Source organism: Hesperophylax consimilis, chromosome 23, assembly GCF_061612785.1.
Source record: "Hesperophylax consimilis isolate HC1 chromosome 23, BYU_Hcon_1.0, whole genome shotgun sequence".
Taxonomy (NCBI): domain Eukaryota; kingdom Metazoa; phylum Arthropoda; class Insecta; order Trichoptera; family Limnephilidae; genus Hesperophylax; species Hesperophylax consimilis.
The window spans coordinates 18471161-18488189 of NC_142858.1; the positions used below are offsets into that span (position 1 = coordinate 18471161).

The window sequence follows — 17029 nt, forward strand, 5'->3', positions numbered from 1 at the left end:
TAATTTTGTTTTGTAAAGGTAAATTGATATTGTTTATTTTATGTGCATAAACGTTTATAATTCATTCGATACAACACGATAACGTAAAGCCGTTTATTCGTCTGCGAGCTGTATTTGTAAGCATCGCAGACTCAGTAACCAGGCGGTACTATGTACGAGATGTCCACATCAATGTAACCGTAACGGCGAGCCGGCGAAGAGCACCCTTGATTCGCGGCAAATACCAACGTGGATCACCGCGAGCCATGTGCACACTTTGAATTATAACAAAATGTTAAGGATTACGGTTAAATGCCGCAGGCGAGTAAGAGATATAAGTTTAAAATAGTTTTTAAAATAATAATTATATTTAATTTACGTAATGGTACTGAAAAATAATTATTTCATGAACCAACATTCTGTGTATGTATTCCACGTACCTATACATACATATTTAATACAAGTGGACCCCGAACTGCTTCGCTAATGACTCTCTCAGGCGTCTCTAACTTCTTCCACCATTCACTGCTGTATATCGCAATGTTACTGCTTAAAACTTACATTACTTTGACCTTAATTCGACTTCTCGAATAAAAATATTTCTCGGGCGTACCCGAATTTTTCTACCATTCAACAAATTTTCAGCGATATCGGTCGACAGGCTTATTTTTCATATATATCAAAATTAGGTCTGTTTTTGTGCCAAATCACCTCAAAGGCGCTGAGAATGTGTGAATAGGTTTGCCTTATTAAAACTATTGAAGATATAAACCAATAGAAGTGAGTGAAGTGATGTCCGTGGGTCCAGTAAGCATTTTTTTTCTCAAATGTCTACATATTTCTTTAATAATTTCATGATGGATTTCATTGGTCTATCGGGGGGCCTATGAATCGAAAGTTTTTTTGTAAATTTACAACTTTCAAATCGGTTAAGACAACATTTCTAGAGATGATCTGCTCAGTGGTCAAATATAATCTTAACCACACGGAGAAAACTAGCTGACAAAAAATATTGTCTAATTTATTTTGATCTCTTAAAATTGTGAGTTATCCGGCAAAAAACTGGAATTTAGGCCCTTAACGAATGAATTGATAGATTTTGTGAAAAAATTTTAAAACTTTAGTAAAATACCAATGAATTGTCATGATATCAGAACACGTGTTCATAAAAATCAAAACATTTTTTCATGTTGTCACCATATTTTATAAATACAACAGGTGAATGAAAGTTCCGATAGTATTACGAATTAAATAAAAATTTTATCAAGAAGCGGCCTGCAGTCCCGTTTTTATCCGGATTCTCAATAGAAATTTTTAATAAATCAGCAATACTCATTTTTCTGGGTGCAGTTAGGATTGCAATGAAGGTGATATCATCAGTATTACATTTGAAAGATTTATTTTGAATATAATTTGTTTTAAGGTAAATAGTCACCTAGTTTCTGGAAAAAAAACAGTTTGTATATTTTGACAGCAATGTATAATAAAGGATTGTGAAAAAAACACGATAATTTTATAAATAATTATTTATTTATATATAAAGAACAGTTTATTTATTTTACAGTTTCTGTGTTTTATCGTATAGCAACGTGTTTAAAATAAATTTTAAATTAATTAAGATTATAAAATTACAAAACTTTGATTGTTGTTAGAGTGAAATTATACAAGCTTGAATTTCACGTACAAGTTATACACGGACGGAATTATATATGGAAGGGAATACATCCACTCAAATTACATCTCATGAAATTATTACACACATTGAAAAATCTGTTTTTAACAGGTTACATTTTTAAAGTATTTAGTATAGAGTGTACTGAATAAATTAACAATAAAAATGACATTTTTTACGTGTAAATTAAAATAATATTAATGAATTGTCTCGATGTATAAACTTGCCCATGTGTATTTGTGTAACTCCGTCCGTGTGTCATACGGCAGTAATTTCGTAATGTTATCGCGCGACACAGGATCGTCTGAAGGCACTTTACTTTATTGAGGCGATGGGTCTCCGACCCGAATAAAACAGGAACAGGTAAGAAAACATTAAATTAGAAAACATTTTTGGAAATACCAATATGTTATAATTTTCACACATTATTGTTATAATTATTTCCCTCCATAAGTGTTCTGGGCAATAAGGAATACATATGGTAGTTAGTACTAGAATTTATGTATTTACCTATCTATGAAGTAAATCGGGTAAAAGTGTTGAAATTATAAAAATGTATAAAAATGCCTTAGTTAATGAAACAAGGGAAAAAGTTACGTATCACACAATTATGGTTTATTTATTTTATGGAGTAACTTAATGCATAAAACCTCAAATTGTAATTTAATGTTCGAGTACAATATAAGCGATTTTAAATTGAAAATTGTAAACAGAAATATTGTAAAAATGCAGGATCGCACCTATCTTCCAACATTATCTTCATCAACTCTACCAACTTAGCGAATGGAACCCTTTTGAACTGTATCATACTTCGAATAAGAACTATCAACATTATCTTCATCAGCTCTACCAACTGAGAGAATGGAACCCTTTTGAACTATATCATACTTCAAAAAGGAACTATCAACAATATCTTCATTTTCTCAATGCACATTTTATAGTAATTCTTATTCGAAGTACGATACAGTTTAAATATGACCAAAACAAGAGAGTCCCATTAGGTCAGTTGGCTTAACAACGCCCCGGCAAGGCGAAGGTTCTGGTTTTAAGTATAAGTATCTTTGATTGAATTGTTTGTTTCGAATTTTCAACTTTTAACAACAAATTTAATTTTTAATATTTAAACGGAGGAATGTAAAGTAGAATTTAATCTATTTAAACCAAGAATCAAGCATTTTAAGTGTTTCTATCCTATAGTCTTCTATAAGTTATTAAAAATATTATGAGTAAAACTATGACTTTGACAATAAAACAATATGGGAATGCTATGAGTATTAGAAATAATAAAAAAATCAAAAACATTTTTCGAAATACGACAAACTTTATGAATATTATAAAATAATCACCAACCTTTTTTTAACAAATTAAAAATATATGATGAGTTCTAGTATTATATAAATAGTTCTAGTATTATATAATATAAATAAGATGAAACACGACAAATAAATTACACAGAGAAAATAATAACATCAATTATTTGTAACACGGTAAATCGTAAATAAGACAAAATTCTAAACTTCAAATTAATTTAATAATGGGGTAAACCTTTTGAAAACTATTAGGAATATTAAAACATAGCAAATACTCTACATCAATAACTAGTTAGGAAGTTTGTATGGGTATCACGCAATATGCAATGATAACGTGAACAAATTAACAAAATTTCGAAAGAATATTTTAAAAATACAATTTTAAAACCATAGATAGATTATTATTGAGTTAGTACGTACAAAAGTTAGATAAGCTCACTTATATAGACTAGGTTCTCAAAAAAGTAATTATTGCTATATTATTGAAGTTGATGGTCAATGAGTAAGCGCGAATTTAGCTAACTGGATAATAGGGGATGAGTGATCAGCCAACTAGTGGTGTGGATTTTCTTCGTTCTTGAAGATCTGCAGATCGGATTATTCGGGAGCTTCGTGTAGTTATTAAATGGGTGCGATGTTGGATAAATCGCCAGTCATCAGCCTTGAACAAAAAAAAATAGTTTATACATCATCATCAAACATCATTCTTTATGTGAGTATGCTTCACAAGAGTCCTAACTGCTCCCCACTGTCCGGAGCCGGTGGGATTATGGCATATCCAATATTTTGATGCTGGAGGGAGTGGACAAGGCAAGGAGGCGGAAAGAAGAAAGTTGGAATGTACCGATGTATGAATTTAGGGGAGTTTTGAGTTTCAGTTTTTACACCAAACGTTTCAGTCCTGAATGGTATTCTTTTGCCACAACGATAAAATAATAATCGCAGTATTTTTTGTTCATTTTTTGAGAAAAATGATCATGTTAAAAAAGTGACAGCATGCCAACTTCCTGATCAAATATTAGTCATTCAGAATATAAGGTTTTCTTTTCCTAATATATAACATGACGGAATGCGACAATATCAGTATGTCAATATGAATATCAGTATTTGTATAAACACGTGTTCCGCCGTCCTTATAAAACATTCGCTGTTGCTTTGTTAAGAACTCTTTCAATTCATAAGCCTGCAGTCCCATTTTAAACATGAAAACTATGAATTTGACCAGATTTTCAATAAATCAGTAAGTTTTCTCTGTGTTCAGTTAATGTATTATGATACTATTCATAAAATACAGCTTTATTCAGTTAATCAACATTAAAAAAGAAGTGTTTTTAGGTATTCTAGTCCAAATGAAGCAAGCCAGTTAAACTGGAAGTTTTTTTTAGTTTCGGCAGCTGGGAACTGTTGTGAAAACAGTATTCCTCACAGACTTTATGATAACTCGGGACCTTACTATTCCCGGAAGAATCCATTGTTCCACGATAAAAGAAGAATTTCTCGGAGTAAGAATTTCTTGTCCCGAATTTATTCAAGGCTTTTATTTGGCTCTAGATAGTCTTCCTGATTTTATCAAAGCTGTCTTCTTTGTGTAATGTTTCGCAGTCTTTACTTAGATTTAAAAAAGGTTAATTTATACGAAGCTACAAAATACAAGTGTACTATCAGCGAACGCAAAAGTAATTGACGGCACACGGTTTAAGTTAAACATTTTTATCCATTAATTTCTAAGTAGGTAGGTAGTATTTGTACGGATATTTGCAATGCAATAAATATTACAAAAAAAGTCAATAGTTTTCAATTCTCAATCGGTGCGCTGTTTTTGCACACAGCAACGTATACACCACGGTAATTTGTTGCAACCTTTATTGCATTGCATGTATGTTAAGGTATGAAAGCAGTTCTATACCGTCTATTTTTTTGCATCTAGTTTGCATGCCCAATCGGAGCGCAGCTCTTACATACAGCAACGAATAAACTATTTTAATTTGTTGCAACTTTTGTTGCATTGCATGTGCGTTGTTAAGGTATGCAAGTGGCTCAATACCGTCTAGTTTCAACTGTTCATAATTGAAGGGTTAACGGAAGAAACATGCGTAGTTCACATTTTATACATTTAAAATATTATGTAGTTTACTAGCAAAACATTGCAGAGTGAAAAAAATACTCTCAGTATTGCCCTGATGCATGACTACCATTCAGGATTGAAACGTTTGGTGGCCAGATCTGAATAGCCAGGTGCTTATTAGCCTTACCCTCCCAAATATTTTCAGCCTTACAACATACCCCAAATGGGATTCCATGGTCTAACTGGTTCCAGATTGTTGGAATGAGTTGGGACTCTTGTGCGGTATTAAATAAATAATTCCACCTACATAGGAACTCGTAAAATGAATTTTCACTCTGGTATTCCAAAACTATAAATAATACAACCTACATAGGAACTCGTAGAAAGCATTTTTACTCTGGTTTTACAAAACTATAAGTAATACTACCTACATAGGAACTCGTAGAAAGCATTTTTACTCTGGTTTTACAAAACTATAAATAATACTACCTACATAGGAACTCGTAGAAAGCATTTTTACTCTGGTTTTACAAAACTAGAAATTATTTTTATAAGCAATAATTATTAGCCTGAAACACTTATTCACATTGAAAAAATCTCCTGATAAAAGATTCATGACACCAACGGGACTTTCGATTTCCGGTCGACAGCTCTGACCACTGAGCTATGGCGGCTTATCTCTTATCCGCGAAATAATTCAATATATACTAGTGTTTCATTCAACAATTACTGCTTATTACATTTTTTCACCTGAAAACAACCAACTTTATTTTATATGAGAATGGCATTGTAAGTGCTAACTCTCTCACTAGATGGCGTCGAGACAAATTGTCTACATTTTTTGGTGAAGATACTTGAACTCAAACTCAAATATTAATTATTATTTTTTGGTAAACTAATGTTTAAGACAAGATTTTTTATGCATAGCACAAAGGGTAACAATTATTTTTATAAGCAATAATTATTAGCCTGAAACACTCATCCACATTTAGTTAGTTTACCAAAAAATAATAAAACTATAAATATTACTACCTACATAGGAACTCGTGCAAAGCATTTTTACTCTGGTTTTCAAAAACTATAAATAATACTACCTACATAGGAACTCGTAGAAAGCATTTTTACTCTGGTTTTACAAAACTATAAATATTACTACCTACATAGGAACTCGTGGAAAGCATTTTTACTCTGGTTTTCCAAAACTATAAATAATATTACCGACACAGGAACTCGTAGGAAGAATTATTACTCTGGTTTTACAAAACTATAAATAATATTATCTACGTAGGAACTCGTAGAAAGCATTTTTAATGTGGTTTTCCATAACTATAAATAATACTACCTACATAGGAACTCGTAGAAAGCATTTTACTCAGGTTTTACAAAACTATAATGTAATAATATAATATAGTTCGAATTTTCAGTTATATGACTTATAAATACGAATGCACGTAACTTGTTACCTTTAATTAGTCGCAAGCGAAGCATGTCAGGATACAGCGGTGTCCACTTTCAGGAAACAGCGGTGTCCACTTCTAGGAAACAGCAGTGTCCACTTCTAGAAAACTATATCGATGAAGACATGGAAGCAGGAACCAGCTTTAACTGAAACAAAAATAATAACTGTGTCATAATACGATTAAATAATAAACCACAAGGAAACGCTGAGATTTTTTTATTTCGTTTAATACGATAGAGATCATTTCAGGTCGGGATGTTTTTGTTTGCCATCGTGCAATAATGAAAAACATAGAAATTACAAATAGGCGTATTTCGTAATCCAAATACTTGACCAATCGAGGCTTCAATTTCTAATACAAAACTGTATTTACGAAATGCAAATGGGGTGGAGGAAAGTGTAGGTGAGACAGAATGCTAAACTTTTGCGTTAAATGTAACATTATTTGTTTCCAGTAAAATTAATTTGGAAAGCACTTTTAGTTTTCTTCTTTTTCTATGTTTACAATTGTATTATTAACGTCGAAAGATATGTACATTTTACTAATAATAATTTTTATAAAGAAAAATAAAAAGATATCTAGATTTCAAGTACACACGGTATTGCCGACAACTCAGTTTCATGAAATCTCCACAATACTGCGTATAAAAATTTGTCACATGAGAACGGGTCGCTTCTACGATTCGTTTTTAAGTTCAACAGCTCGGCTGTGGAACGAACTGCCGGCCTCTGTGTTTCCTCCCTCCTACAACATGGGACTCTTCAAGACCCATGTTCACTCCTTCCTCTCCACAAAAAGACCCTCCACACAGCATCCCCAAAGATGACATAGGCCCTGAGGGAAATTATTTTCTTCAGGGCCTCCTGTGTGGAATTAATATAAAAAAAAAAATTATGGTAGAATGAAATAATGGTTGTTGTTTAAATAAATAAATAAAATTTCCTATAAGGTAGATAGGCCAAAAAAAGATTTGATCGTTAAAAATATAGGTAATAAGACAAAAATGTTGTACTGTTGAATTATTTTATGCATTTAACCCCTTGAATCCCTTTGTGCTCTTTAATATACGGCCCATTAATAATACTTTTTTTTGTTCACTTAACGGCACAAACCATTGCGAATACATGAAAGTTGTTCTATTTCTTTACGTATTACTGTAAAATATTTGATGTAAGCAGTGTAATAAAATGGCAAAACAAAGCTTTATACATATTTGCATTGATTCTTCCACATAATTATACTATTTTCTAAAAAGATTTCAACCGCCATTGACCACGTATTTGCAAATGACTTGTTTGCTGTATTTAAATAATTATTTATGTGAGAAGAAACGAGGGAATTAACGGTAACTTTTATTACGCTTATGTAATGGATCGTTTAACGGTGTATTTTTACAGTTTACAAGAGAAAACAATCAATCGGAAAAACCACAACACAAACTTTAAAAAATTTTCACGTTCTGGAATAAAAAAAAAAATATTTGCAGTATATTTGTCCATTTATTATATATATATATATATATATATATATATATATAATACATCATACGTATTCATATATATATAATACATCATAGGTATTCAAATCTGAAAGAGTCCTTCATGTCCTTTCAAAAACAGTATTTTATTATGAGATATGTTCAAACATAGTGAATATATTAATGTCAACCAGGAGTTCATTTCTTAATTAATCATAAATATCACAGATCCTTAGAAGTAATTTGACTACAATATCTAACCACACACCACGAACTTAAGCATTTTTACATGATTTCGATGATCATAGTAAGACAGAACACACGTATGTACGGTTGACATTTTTTATGTGAAGTTTTAGAGATGTTACGCGTGCGCCCATTAACATATAACATATAATCCAAGATTTTGAGCTCCGACAAGATACTTCTTTCTGAACAGCTGAGGTTACGTAAAAATAACGTAGAGGATGACTACACTTCATTAACCTCGTCGGGCATAGGGAAAAAAATGTTTAAATTTTTTTTTTTTTTTGTGTATTACTATTTCAAAAAAATAACAGAAATGTATAAAATAAAAAAAAAATCAATGCATGGTTTCACCAAAATCGTATGTCTCATGTAGAAGACGCGGGATCTCTAGCATGTAAAATTTGTTTTATTTTTTTTATTTGATATTAGTTCACAAATCTAATAAATCAACATTATTGTGAATTTGCAAAACGTTTATTAAAGTTGAGGGACATATTATAAGTATGTTATATTTAAAAAAAGAGCTTTTAATTAGTTATTCTAGTGAATACCTACCATCTTAAGCAAAATAAAGTAATACATTTGAAGGGTGAAAATAATATAAATTTATTTAAATTTTATGGTACAGTTGGTAACAATTTCTTTTATCCTGCAAACATAAAAAACTTTGCATGTTGTACTGTACGCGGGCTGCATTAGAACTACACCCAGGGAAGCGACAACGATTTTTGGTTGGTGGATGCGGGAAAATTGACGTGTGAAGTACATTTTTCTTCCTTAGAGAATCTGGCGGGTGTGGAACAGCAGCTTTGGAATGCAAATGATTGTGGATAAGATGCTCTTCGATTTGAACTCCGAAATCTAAGTTATCAAAAATATCCTTCTTCGGGGTTTTCAATGCTATCTGATCTCGTCTGTATTCTATCCAAGATGCAGCTATGGAAAAATCAAATAAATGCATCAATAATCGGACTGTTCATTTTTTGGTTCGTGCATTTATTCTATACTACTATCCGATCTAACATGTCAACACCGCCCATGTTTGAGTTGTAGGCTTTCACGAGTGCTTGTCTATTAACCATTATATTATATCGACCGTCTTTTTTCGACCACCACCGACATAGATCGGTAAGAATTTTTCTACTCTTTACTAGAAATCAATGTAACTCGGCGCTTGTCAAACCATTTAATAATAGCTATTTGGCCATCATTTCTCACGGACTGGTCAATGGACCCTCGATTTTCTTTTTTCATTTCATTGTCTATTTTTAATTTGCAGTTTTTCGGAATTCCGTTCACCTGAATAGTACCAGTACCTTGACATTCAGCTTGAATGTGAAGTAATTCCAAAAGTCTGATGGAAGTAAAGTAACGGTCCATGTATATGGTAACTCCTGGTGGAATAGTCTCAGAAATGCGTCTTGCCTCCTATATCAAATTTCTTATATTCATCGCCGACAGTGATTGAATCTCTTTTATCTTGATAAAAAAATAAAAAAAACAAATGATAGACCATCAGGAGCAGTTATCACCATATTTTTCAAACCACATGGGTTCGGTTTATTTCTCACAAAGTTCCTTGCTGATGTGTACCTCCAAAACGGTATTATCTGTTCATCAATGGATACCGCTGATGAGCGTGGATTCAGTCTGCATCCATTTTGGATAGTATTAATTAATGGTTGAACTTTCCAAAATTTATTACTTTCCTTTTCTTTTGGTAACGCTAAAGCGTCATCACGTATTTTTAAATTATTTTGGATATTAAAATACCTATTCCTCGTCATGTTATCGGCTACAATTAGAACTCTAGTGTAAGCTGCCCAATATATTCTAATTTTGGGATATAAAGGTTAACACAAAAAATGTTTTCATTTCAGCCAGAGAACAATTCAATGGTCTCCCCCTTTCAGCCAAAAACCGTTGATTTGTATGTATTGTGGGGAATGTAATTATTGAAGTATTCGAATGTAGGCAAATTTACAGCATTGAAAGGCAATTTTTCGTACTCTGGTGCTAGAGGAAGCGGAAATTTTTTTTCAGATTTCTTCCAAAATTCACGCCTGCTGGGGGTCGTGGATTCCGTTATATTATTCCTCAATATTGTTGACTAACCCTTCATAATTAGATACCATCACGTCATCCACAGTAGTTTCATTGAAGTCAGGGTCGTTACTCTCATCATCACTGAGGTCACATTCAGAAATATTTCCATCCAACTCTTAGTTGACAAAATTAAAAAATGCATCAGAATCTAAAAATAGAAAACATCATATGAATAATCATACGAAAATGTGTTATTTGAATTGTTTTCTCAACTAACTTGTAGAAGTTATTATATATTTATGAAAGAAATGCATGAATAATACCAAATACATCTACATGGTTAAGGTCTGAAAAATTTTGACACTAAGACCCGATGTCTCCTCCTGGAGACATACAACTTTGGCCATTTTTCACAGACATAAATGACAAAACATTGAAAATCTATCAATTCGATGTTATAAAATGAACACAATAGAACACAAAAAAGTGCACATAGTAATAGTTGAGCGGCGAATATAGTTAATATAACAAACTTACCAATTTCTGAACCAGCAAAACGTCCTTTCCCCAGACCTGCCATTATTAAACTGTCAAAAAACAGTTGTGTAAACATTTTTTTGATAAATATGTCAATTTAAAACAGTAACTGAAATTTATTCAATATCTTTCAATTGATATTATCCTTGGAATCACACCACTTTTATGGACCTTTTTTATGTCGCCCCCAGGAGACGCGGGGCATGATGAGGTTAAAGAGGAGTAAACTCAACTCGTGACATAATCCACAAAACGGAGGCTGTAACGTGGAGTAACGAAGTTTATAAAGTTTATTCCATACTTTTTATGGAGTTTACACCAACCTTAATCTAAAATAACCTCACTTTACCGAACCTAACCTAAAAAATCCTTACTCAACGTAACCTAACCTAACCTAAACTAACCGAACCTATCCTAACCTAATCTAACCTAACCCAACCTAACCTAACCTAACCCAACCTAACCTGATCTAGCCTAACCTAACTACACTAACCTAACCGAATCTATACAACCTTACACATAACCTAACCTAATTTATACTAACCTAACCTATTCTAACCTTTAGTAATCGACCTTAAAATGCTTTTTTTAATTTTTAGGTATTCCTGATACTACACGAGGCGCTTGAAAAAAAATTAAGTACCATTTAATTCATGCATTTTGGGTAGGCACTATTTTGGTGGCAATTAAAGAAAATTAAATTAGTGTATTTAGGCAAGTTTTTTTTATCGTTTTATAATAATTTTCTAGGTATAAAAACATAACACACCCTTAGCAAACCTGACTTAATTTTCTTGACCTAACCAAACTAATGCTAAATTATACTAACCTAACCTAATCTTTACCAACCGTACCGAACCTGTTATAACTTAACCTAACCTATATTTACCTAACCTAATCTTGCCAAACCTAACCTTATCTAACCTCACCTTAACTAACCAAACCTAACCTTACCTAACCTAACTTAACCTATTCGAACTTAATTAATATAATCTAACCTATACTAACCTCAAACGTTTTATGTTAATAGATGATGACAAATGCCCGTGCGACAAAACATCAAAACATTACGAGTAGGTGCTCTGCCCTCAACCAAAAATAATTTTCGTCTCTAGAACAACCACGTTCTGCTAAAACAGGGGAAAACAAAGTTAATGAAGTATTTACTGTTCTTATTATCATTACAAGATCTGATCAAGTGAACAAGGAAACACACGAGAATTGCAGATAAACAACGTCACTGAATTCCATTATCATTGTGACTTCAATCAGCTGCAAATCATGCATTTGTTTTCATACACAAAATGTAGGAGAGTTAATTATGTTCACGTACAACAACAAAACATTGATAGGTGGAGAGATAAACGTTTAGATTTATATGTTTGGTTTAGATTGAATAGAATTATCTCTTTCTTCAATGATAGAGAAATAAATGCTTAAATGTATATTTTTCGTTTTTAATAACAACATCCTTGTTTGATGGTTTACAAACCAATTATTTACAAATAAATAATTGTTTCTACGTGCTCTTAAATAAAAGAAATAATAGTTATTAAGTGGTAGGTTATGGTTTTGGAAGTTTATAATATATTATATTATAACCGAACACCACGCTAATAATATTTTGAGTCATTTTTTGAGTTAGTATTTCTTGATGGAGATCTACAAAATAGATTTTAAAACAAACAAATATGGCGCCAGTTAGCGTTATCAAGGATATTGAAGTTTCTCCTGGTAAGGAAGAAACAGTTTTCATAAATGTGAGGTATAAAAGCAAAACCGTCAGTTTCCGCACATTGTCCCTTATGACTCGATGATTAACAGTTATTTATACATATTATGTCATACAGTACAACCTACAACCAAAGCAACTCAAAACAGCTTTAAAAACAGTTTCAATAAAAAGACAAATAACTTTGTTTACATCACTTTATTTGTACACAATCCACATGTTTCGTGAACATTGTTCACTTCTTCAGGATCAAACGTATCCTGAAGAAGTGAACAATGTTCACGAAACATGTTGATTGTGTACAAATGAAGTGATGTAAACAAAGTTATTTGTCTTTTTATTAAAATAAATAATGCCATCACAAAGTGAAAACTTTTCCGAAGAAGTTTTATTCGAAAAAAAATAAACTATAAAACAGTGTTCAAATGCATAACTGCCTCTCTTCCACATTCACTGAAGTTCAGAAATATCAATAACGAGTCAGAAAAAAGAAGTTATTCGCAAATCAAATGTGGCCACCGGTGCTGCGTTGTTATAAAAATAAATTCACATTAATGGCCCGGCAAATAATATCAATATTCCTTTTAAAATGTTTTTAAAGTGTCTCCTGTTCACAAAACAGTTCAAGAAAGCATATTGTAATGCTCATATATATGTAGAAACATATAATTCAAAAGAATTATAATACTTAATTAGCTAAGAAATATTCATTTAATGGAACAATTTGTGATTGTCAATTCTTACAACCAGGAGGACCATACGACTGGAATGATTATTAATAATGTGAAAATGAAGAAGTTATTTGAAATTTTAAAGACGATATAGGTATGTAAATATTAAATGCGATGAAAGTGGACGACTATATATTCGAAAATTTTAAAGAGCATTCTTCTTACTTCGCTTGAGGATAAATATTGTAATGCATTTATTATGAAATATTTAAAAGCAAACGAACCATTTTTGCCTATTTTTGCCTTTGCCTTTGATTTATGTAAATGTTTTAAATCGTTGTTTGACAATAGGCAAATTAAGGGTTTTCTTCAATTTTTGTTCGCCGATCTTTGGCGGCTGTAAAGATAAATGAAAATGGTTGACCGTTTTAATGTTAAGAGAAAGAGGAAAAATGGAGTTTAGACACATTTAGGAATACAAAGAGAAAAGCGTATATTAATAATTCATTAATAATATCTTCGAAGTATTCGTTATTCGGTTAAAACATGACTGCAGGCCAAACCAAATGAATTGCTAGGTTTTAAATACTATGTGTCAAACTGCTACCCCTTAATAACCCTCTGATTTTGGGTACGTAGTGACGTTTCTCATAATATTCGAATAACATAAAATTTAAAAGTCGAGTTAGTTAAGTTTGTCTCGGTGTAGATAGGTTGAAATTCGTAAATGAAGTTAGATAATATTATCTGGTCTTGGTGATCACTGTCCATCAAAATGTATCTTTTCAGGTACAGTGAATTGGTAAAATTGAGTGGGTGCAGTTTCTCAACTTGTGATTAGTGAAAATAAGTGTTTTCCAGACGGGTTTAAGACAAAAACAATATATTATGGCTATTAACTTGTTAATCGTCAACTCTTTTTCCTGAAGGTTCAGCGTGAAAATTATTTTTTTTATCTACAAATACATACCTATACCTACCACTACGAAAGCAAGAATCCAGTTTTTTTGATTTGTCTGTAGGTAAATGATGAATTTTATACACACTGAATCCTTCGGTGGTGATGAAAACCCAATATTTTTTACACCAGTATCGTGATAACATTAGAATTATGCCTTACACCTTATTACGCCAATCTGCTAACAAAATACGTTCAAATAATTCTATTTAGTATTCCAACAGGAGAATGAGGTTTGTGTTTATAAGCCATTTGTTGCAATGGTTACCTCTCTGATGAATTAAAACATGACAAAAACAACCAGCGCAGAACATGACCTATGGTGTGAATTAACACTTATTTCGGAAAAAGGTTAAGTTTTATGGAGCATAATTAATACACTCACTCAATTATTCTAACTGAATAGAATCTGTGATATTAATACACTCACTCAAGTAGCCTACCTAAATATAATCCGTTATATTAATAATAATAATAATAATAATTGTTTATTCCAGAATGTGGGGAGGTGAGTGCAATCCCACACATTCCATAAAATATAACTACAATGTTATGTACAGAGATAAGTAGGTACAAATAAAATAAAATATGAAATGTAAGTATGATAAAAAAAATAAAACATTAGAAAAAGTGAAAGGAAATATATAGAGTGAAGAGTGATATCATAGGAAGCTTATTGGTATATCGGAGCGATAATTATGGGGGCCAATATTTTTCTCCAATGTTTTTCGATGCTCGATCCTGAGGTCTGGCGGGTTTCGATGATGAGGACGTTTCTGGAGTTGTTGAGTTGGAGTTACGTCACTGAAGTATGTGATATGTACGTTCTTACTGGTAAATAAACATTTGAAAGTGCTAAAAATAATTTGTTTAACAAACAACACGCAGATTAGGTCAAAAATACATTTTAATGGAAATGTATTAAATGGTTATTGATGTGATAAGGATGTTTCTCGTAGGCCTTTCTACTCTCGAATAGAACTGTGACAAGAAACTCACAGTTAAGCTTAGAATAATCTGAATTGTGATAATATGAACGATGTCTGGTATTGAAGATGATTAAGAATAAGCAATTCAATTTATTATAGAGATACATACTCAGAGATGCATAGAAGGTTTCGTGGAACGTTTATTTGAATATTCCTTAAAAAATACCTGATGCTGCAATAATCCATTATACCGTACAAGCATAAAAACTATGTGAGACAGCGAGAATGTTTAAAACATTCCTACGAATTAATTTCCCAAGCCGCACATAACCAATAAATCAGGAGCCCCGATTTAATAATACTGTGCAGAAAACTGTGAATAAAGTTCGAAAGACCACAGACTAAGGCTGGAACAATGGAACTTCAAACAGTACAACTCCCTTTCACTCTCTAAAAGTAGATACTCAGTGGGATGGCTGGTATATAACTAATGAAAGAAATATCAAGTCCAATTTACTCAACGAACTGAAAGATAGCTGTGAAAATAAGAGGATAAAAAAATATATCTGAAATGCGTTTTTCGCCGACAGTTGTGTTTAGAATATTGATGAAAATTTTAAAACGTTGGTGAAAATGTCTACAATTCTTGTACAACTACACATATTTTTAACAATTATTAACACCATGTGAACTTATTTGTATAATGCACCTTTAATTTTATTTTTCATGCCTGAAAATACATACCAAGCTGTTTTTAACTCTTAAATAAAATAGTGATAGTGTTTTAAAAGTTTTTAATTTGAAAAGCTATTTTCCTGGGTGCGGTTATCAGAAAACGCATTTTTATGGATGAAGTCTGCCACTTAATAAAACATTAACAGTAACAAACAATAAACCATACGATGAAATTTTTTGTCATACTGCAGAGAAAGACTTGTTGACATCCATCCATCAGCTTTTTGTTTACCAAAAATATTTTGTATTGTAATTTAATTATTTTGATGTAATTATCTGTATATTACCAATTAAATGATAAAGGAAAGAAGACAGATGGATTTCAAACAAATATATGGAAAAACAAACATTGCTATTTGATTGAGAATATCTTCAAACGATTCATAATCCGGTAAAAGTCAGGATTTCGGGCCAAAACGAAAAAATTGATAGGTTTTTTGATAAACTTTTACGAATAAATCAAACGAATCAAATATTTTTTTCCCGACGAACTCTTAAAAAATCTACAGGCAAGATAGCAAAAAATTTTAACAGATTAAAAAGAATTTCCTTACAAAGCGCACTGATGAATTTTATAATATACCTCTTTGCTGAAGGCGTTCAGAAAAACGCATTATTTCGCATGAAGCTCGTAACTTAATAAAATGTTCACAGTTACGAACGACATACGAAACAATGCATTACCCTGTGGTTCTGTAAACAAAGACTTTATGATTTTTTCCCGGGTAATTTTAAATTTTAATCACGCCATTTGGATGTGATGTCGTGTTTCTTCAGTTTTAAATTTGAAAGGCTATTTTCCCAGGTGTGGTTATCAGAAAACGCATTTTTATATATACATTATATTTTAGTTAGATTAATTATTGATTAAAAATTATATTTTTTTGCCTATGATTGAATATGTGAATATTCTGATTCATCTGGCAATTAGAAACACATCATTATAAGAAATATGATTCCTTCTTCTGGTGAAGTAGATCAGTTATAAGTGCATCAGATGACAAAAAACCCGTGAAAATTGTCCATAAAACAAGTCTCATAAGTTGAAATCACTGAGACGTGTCACATGAACAAATTACACAAATTGTTAGTATGCAACATAACAATGATCTGCATTAGCAATAAACTCGTAGCACATAAACAATAATATTCAATATTATATATATTCACTTGCGTCTATCAACTAAGAAAATAGTGAATATTATGTTT

At 31.7% G+C, this 17029-nt stretch overlaps 1 long non-coding RNA gene across 1 annotated transcript in view; it reads right to left on the bottom strand.

Moving 5' to 3' along the window:
• Window positions 1–2913: 2913 nt before the first annotated feature.
• The window catches only part of LOC149412407 (uncharacterized), a 100980-nt gene continuing 86864 nt past the window's right edge, over window positions 2914–17029 (bottom strand). Inside the window, exons 2-3 of the long non-coding RNA XR_016304575.1 lie at window positions 6490–6631; window positions 2914–3622 (exon numbers count right to left, since the gene is read on the bottom strand). This is a non-coding gene — a long non-coding RNA (uncharacterized LOC149412407). The remainder of the gene's footprint in view (window positions 3623–6489; window positions 6632–17029) is intronic.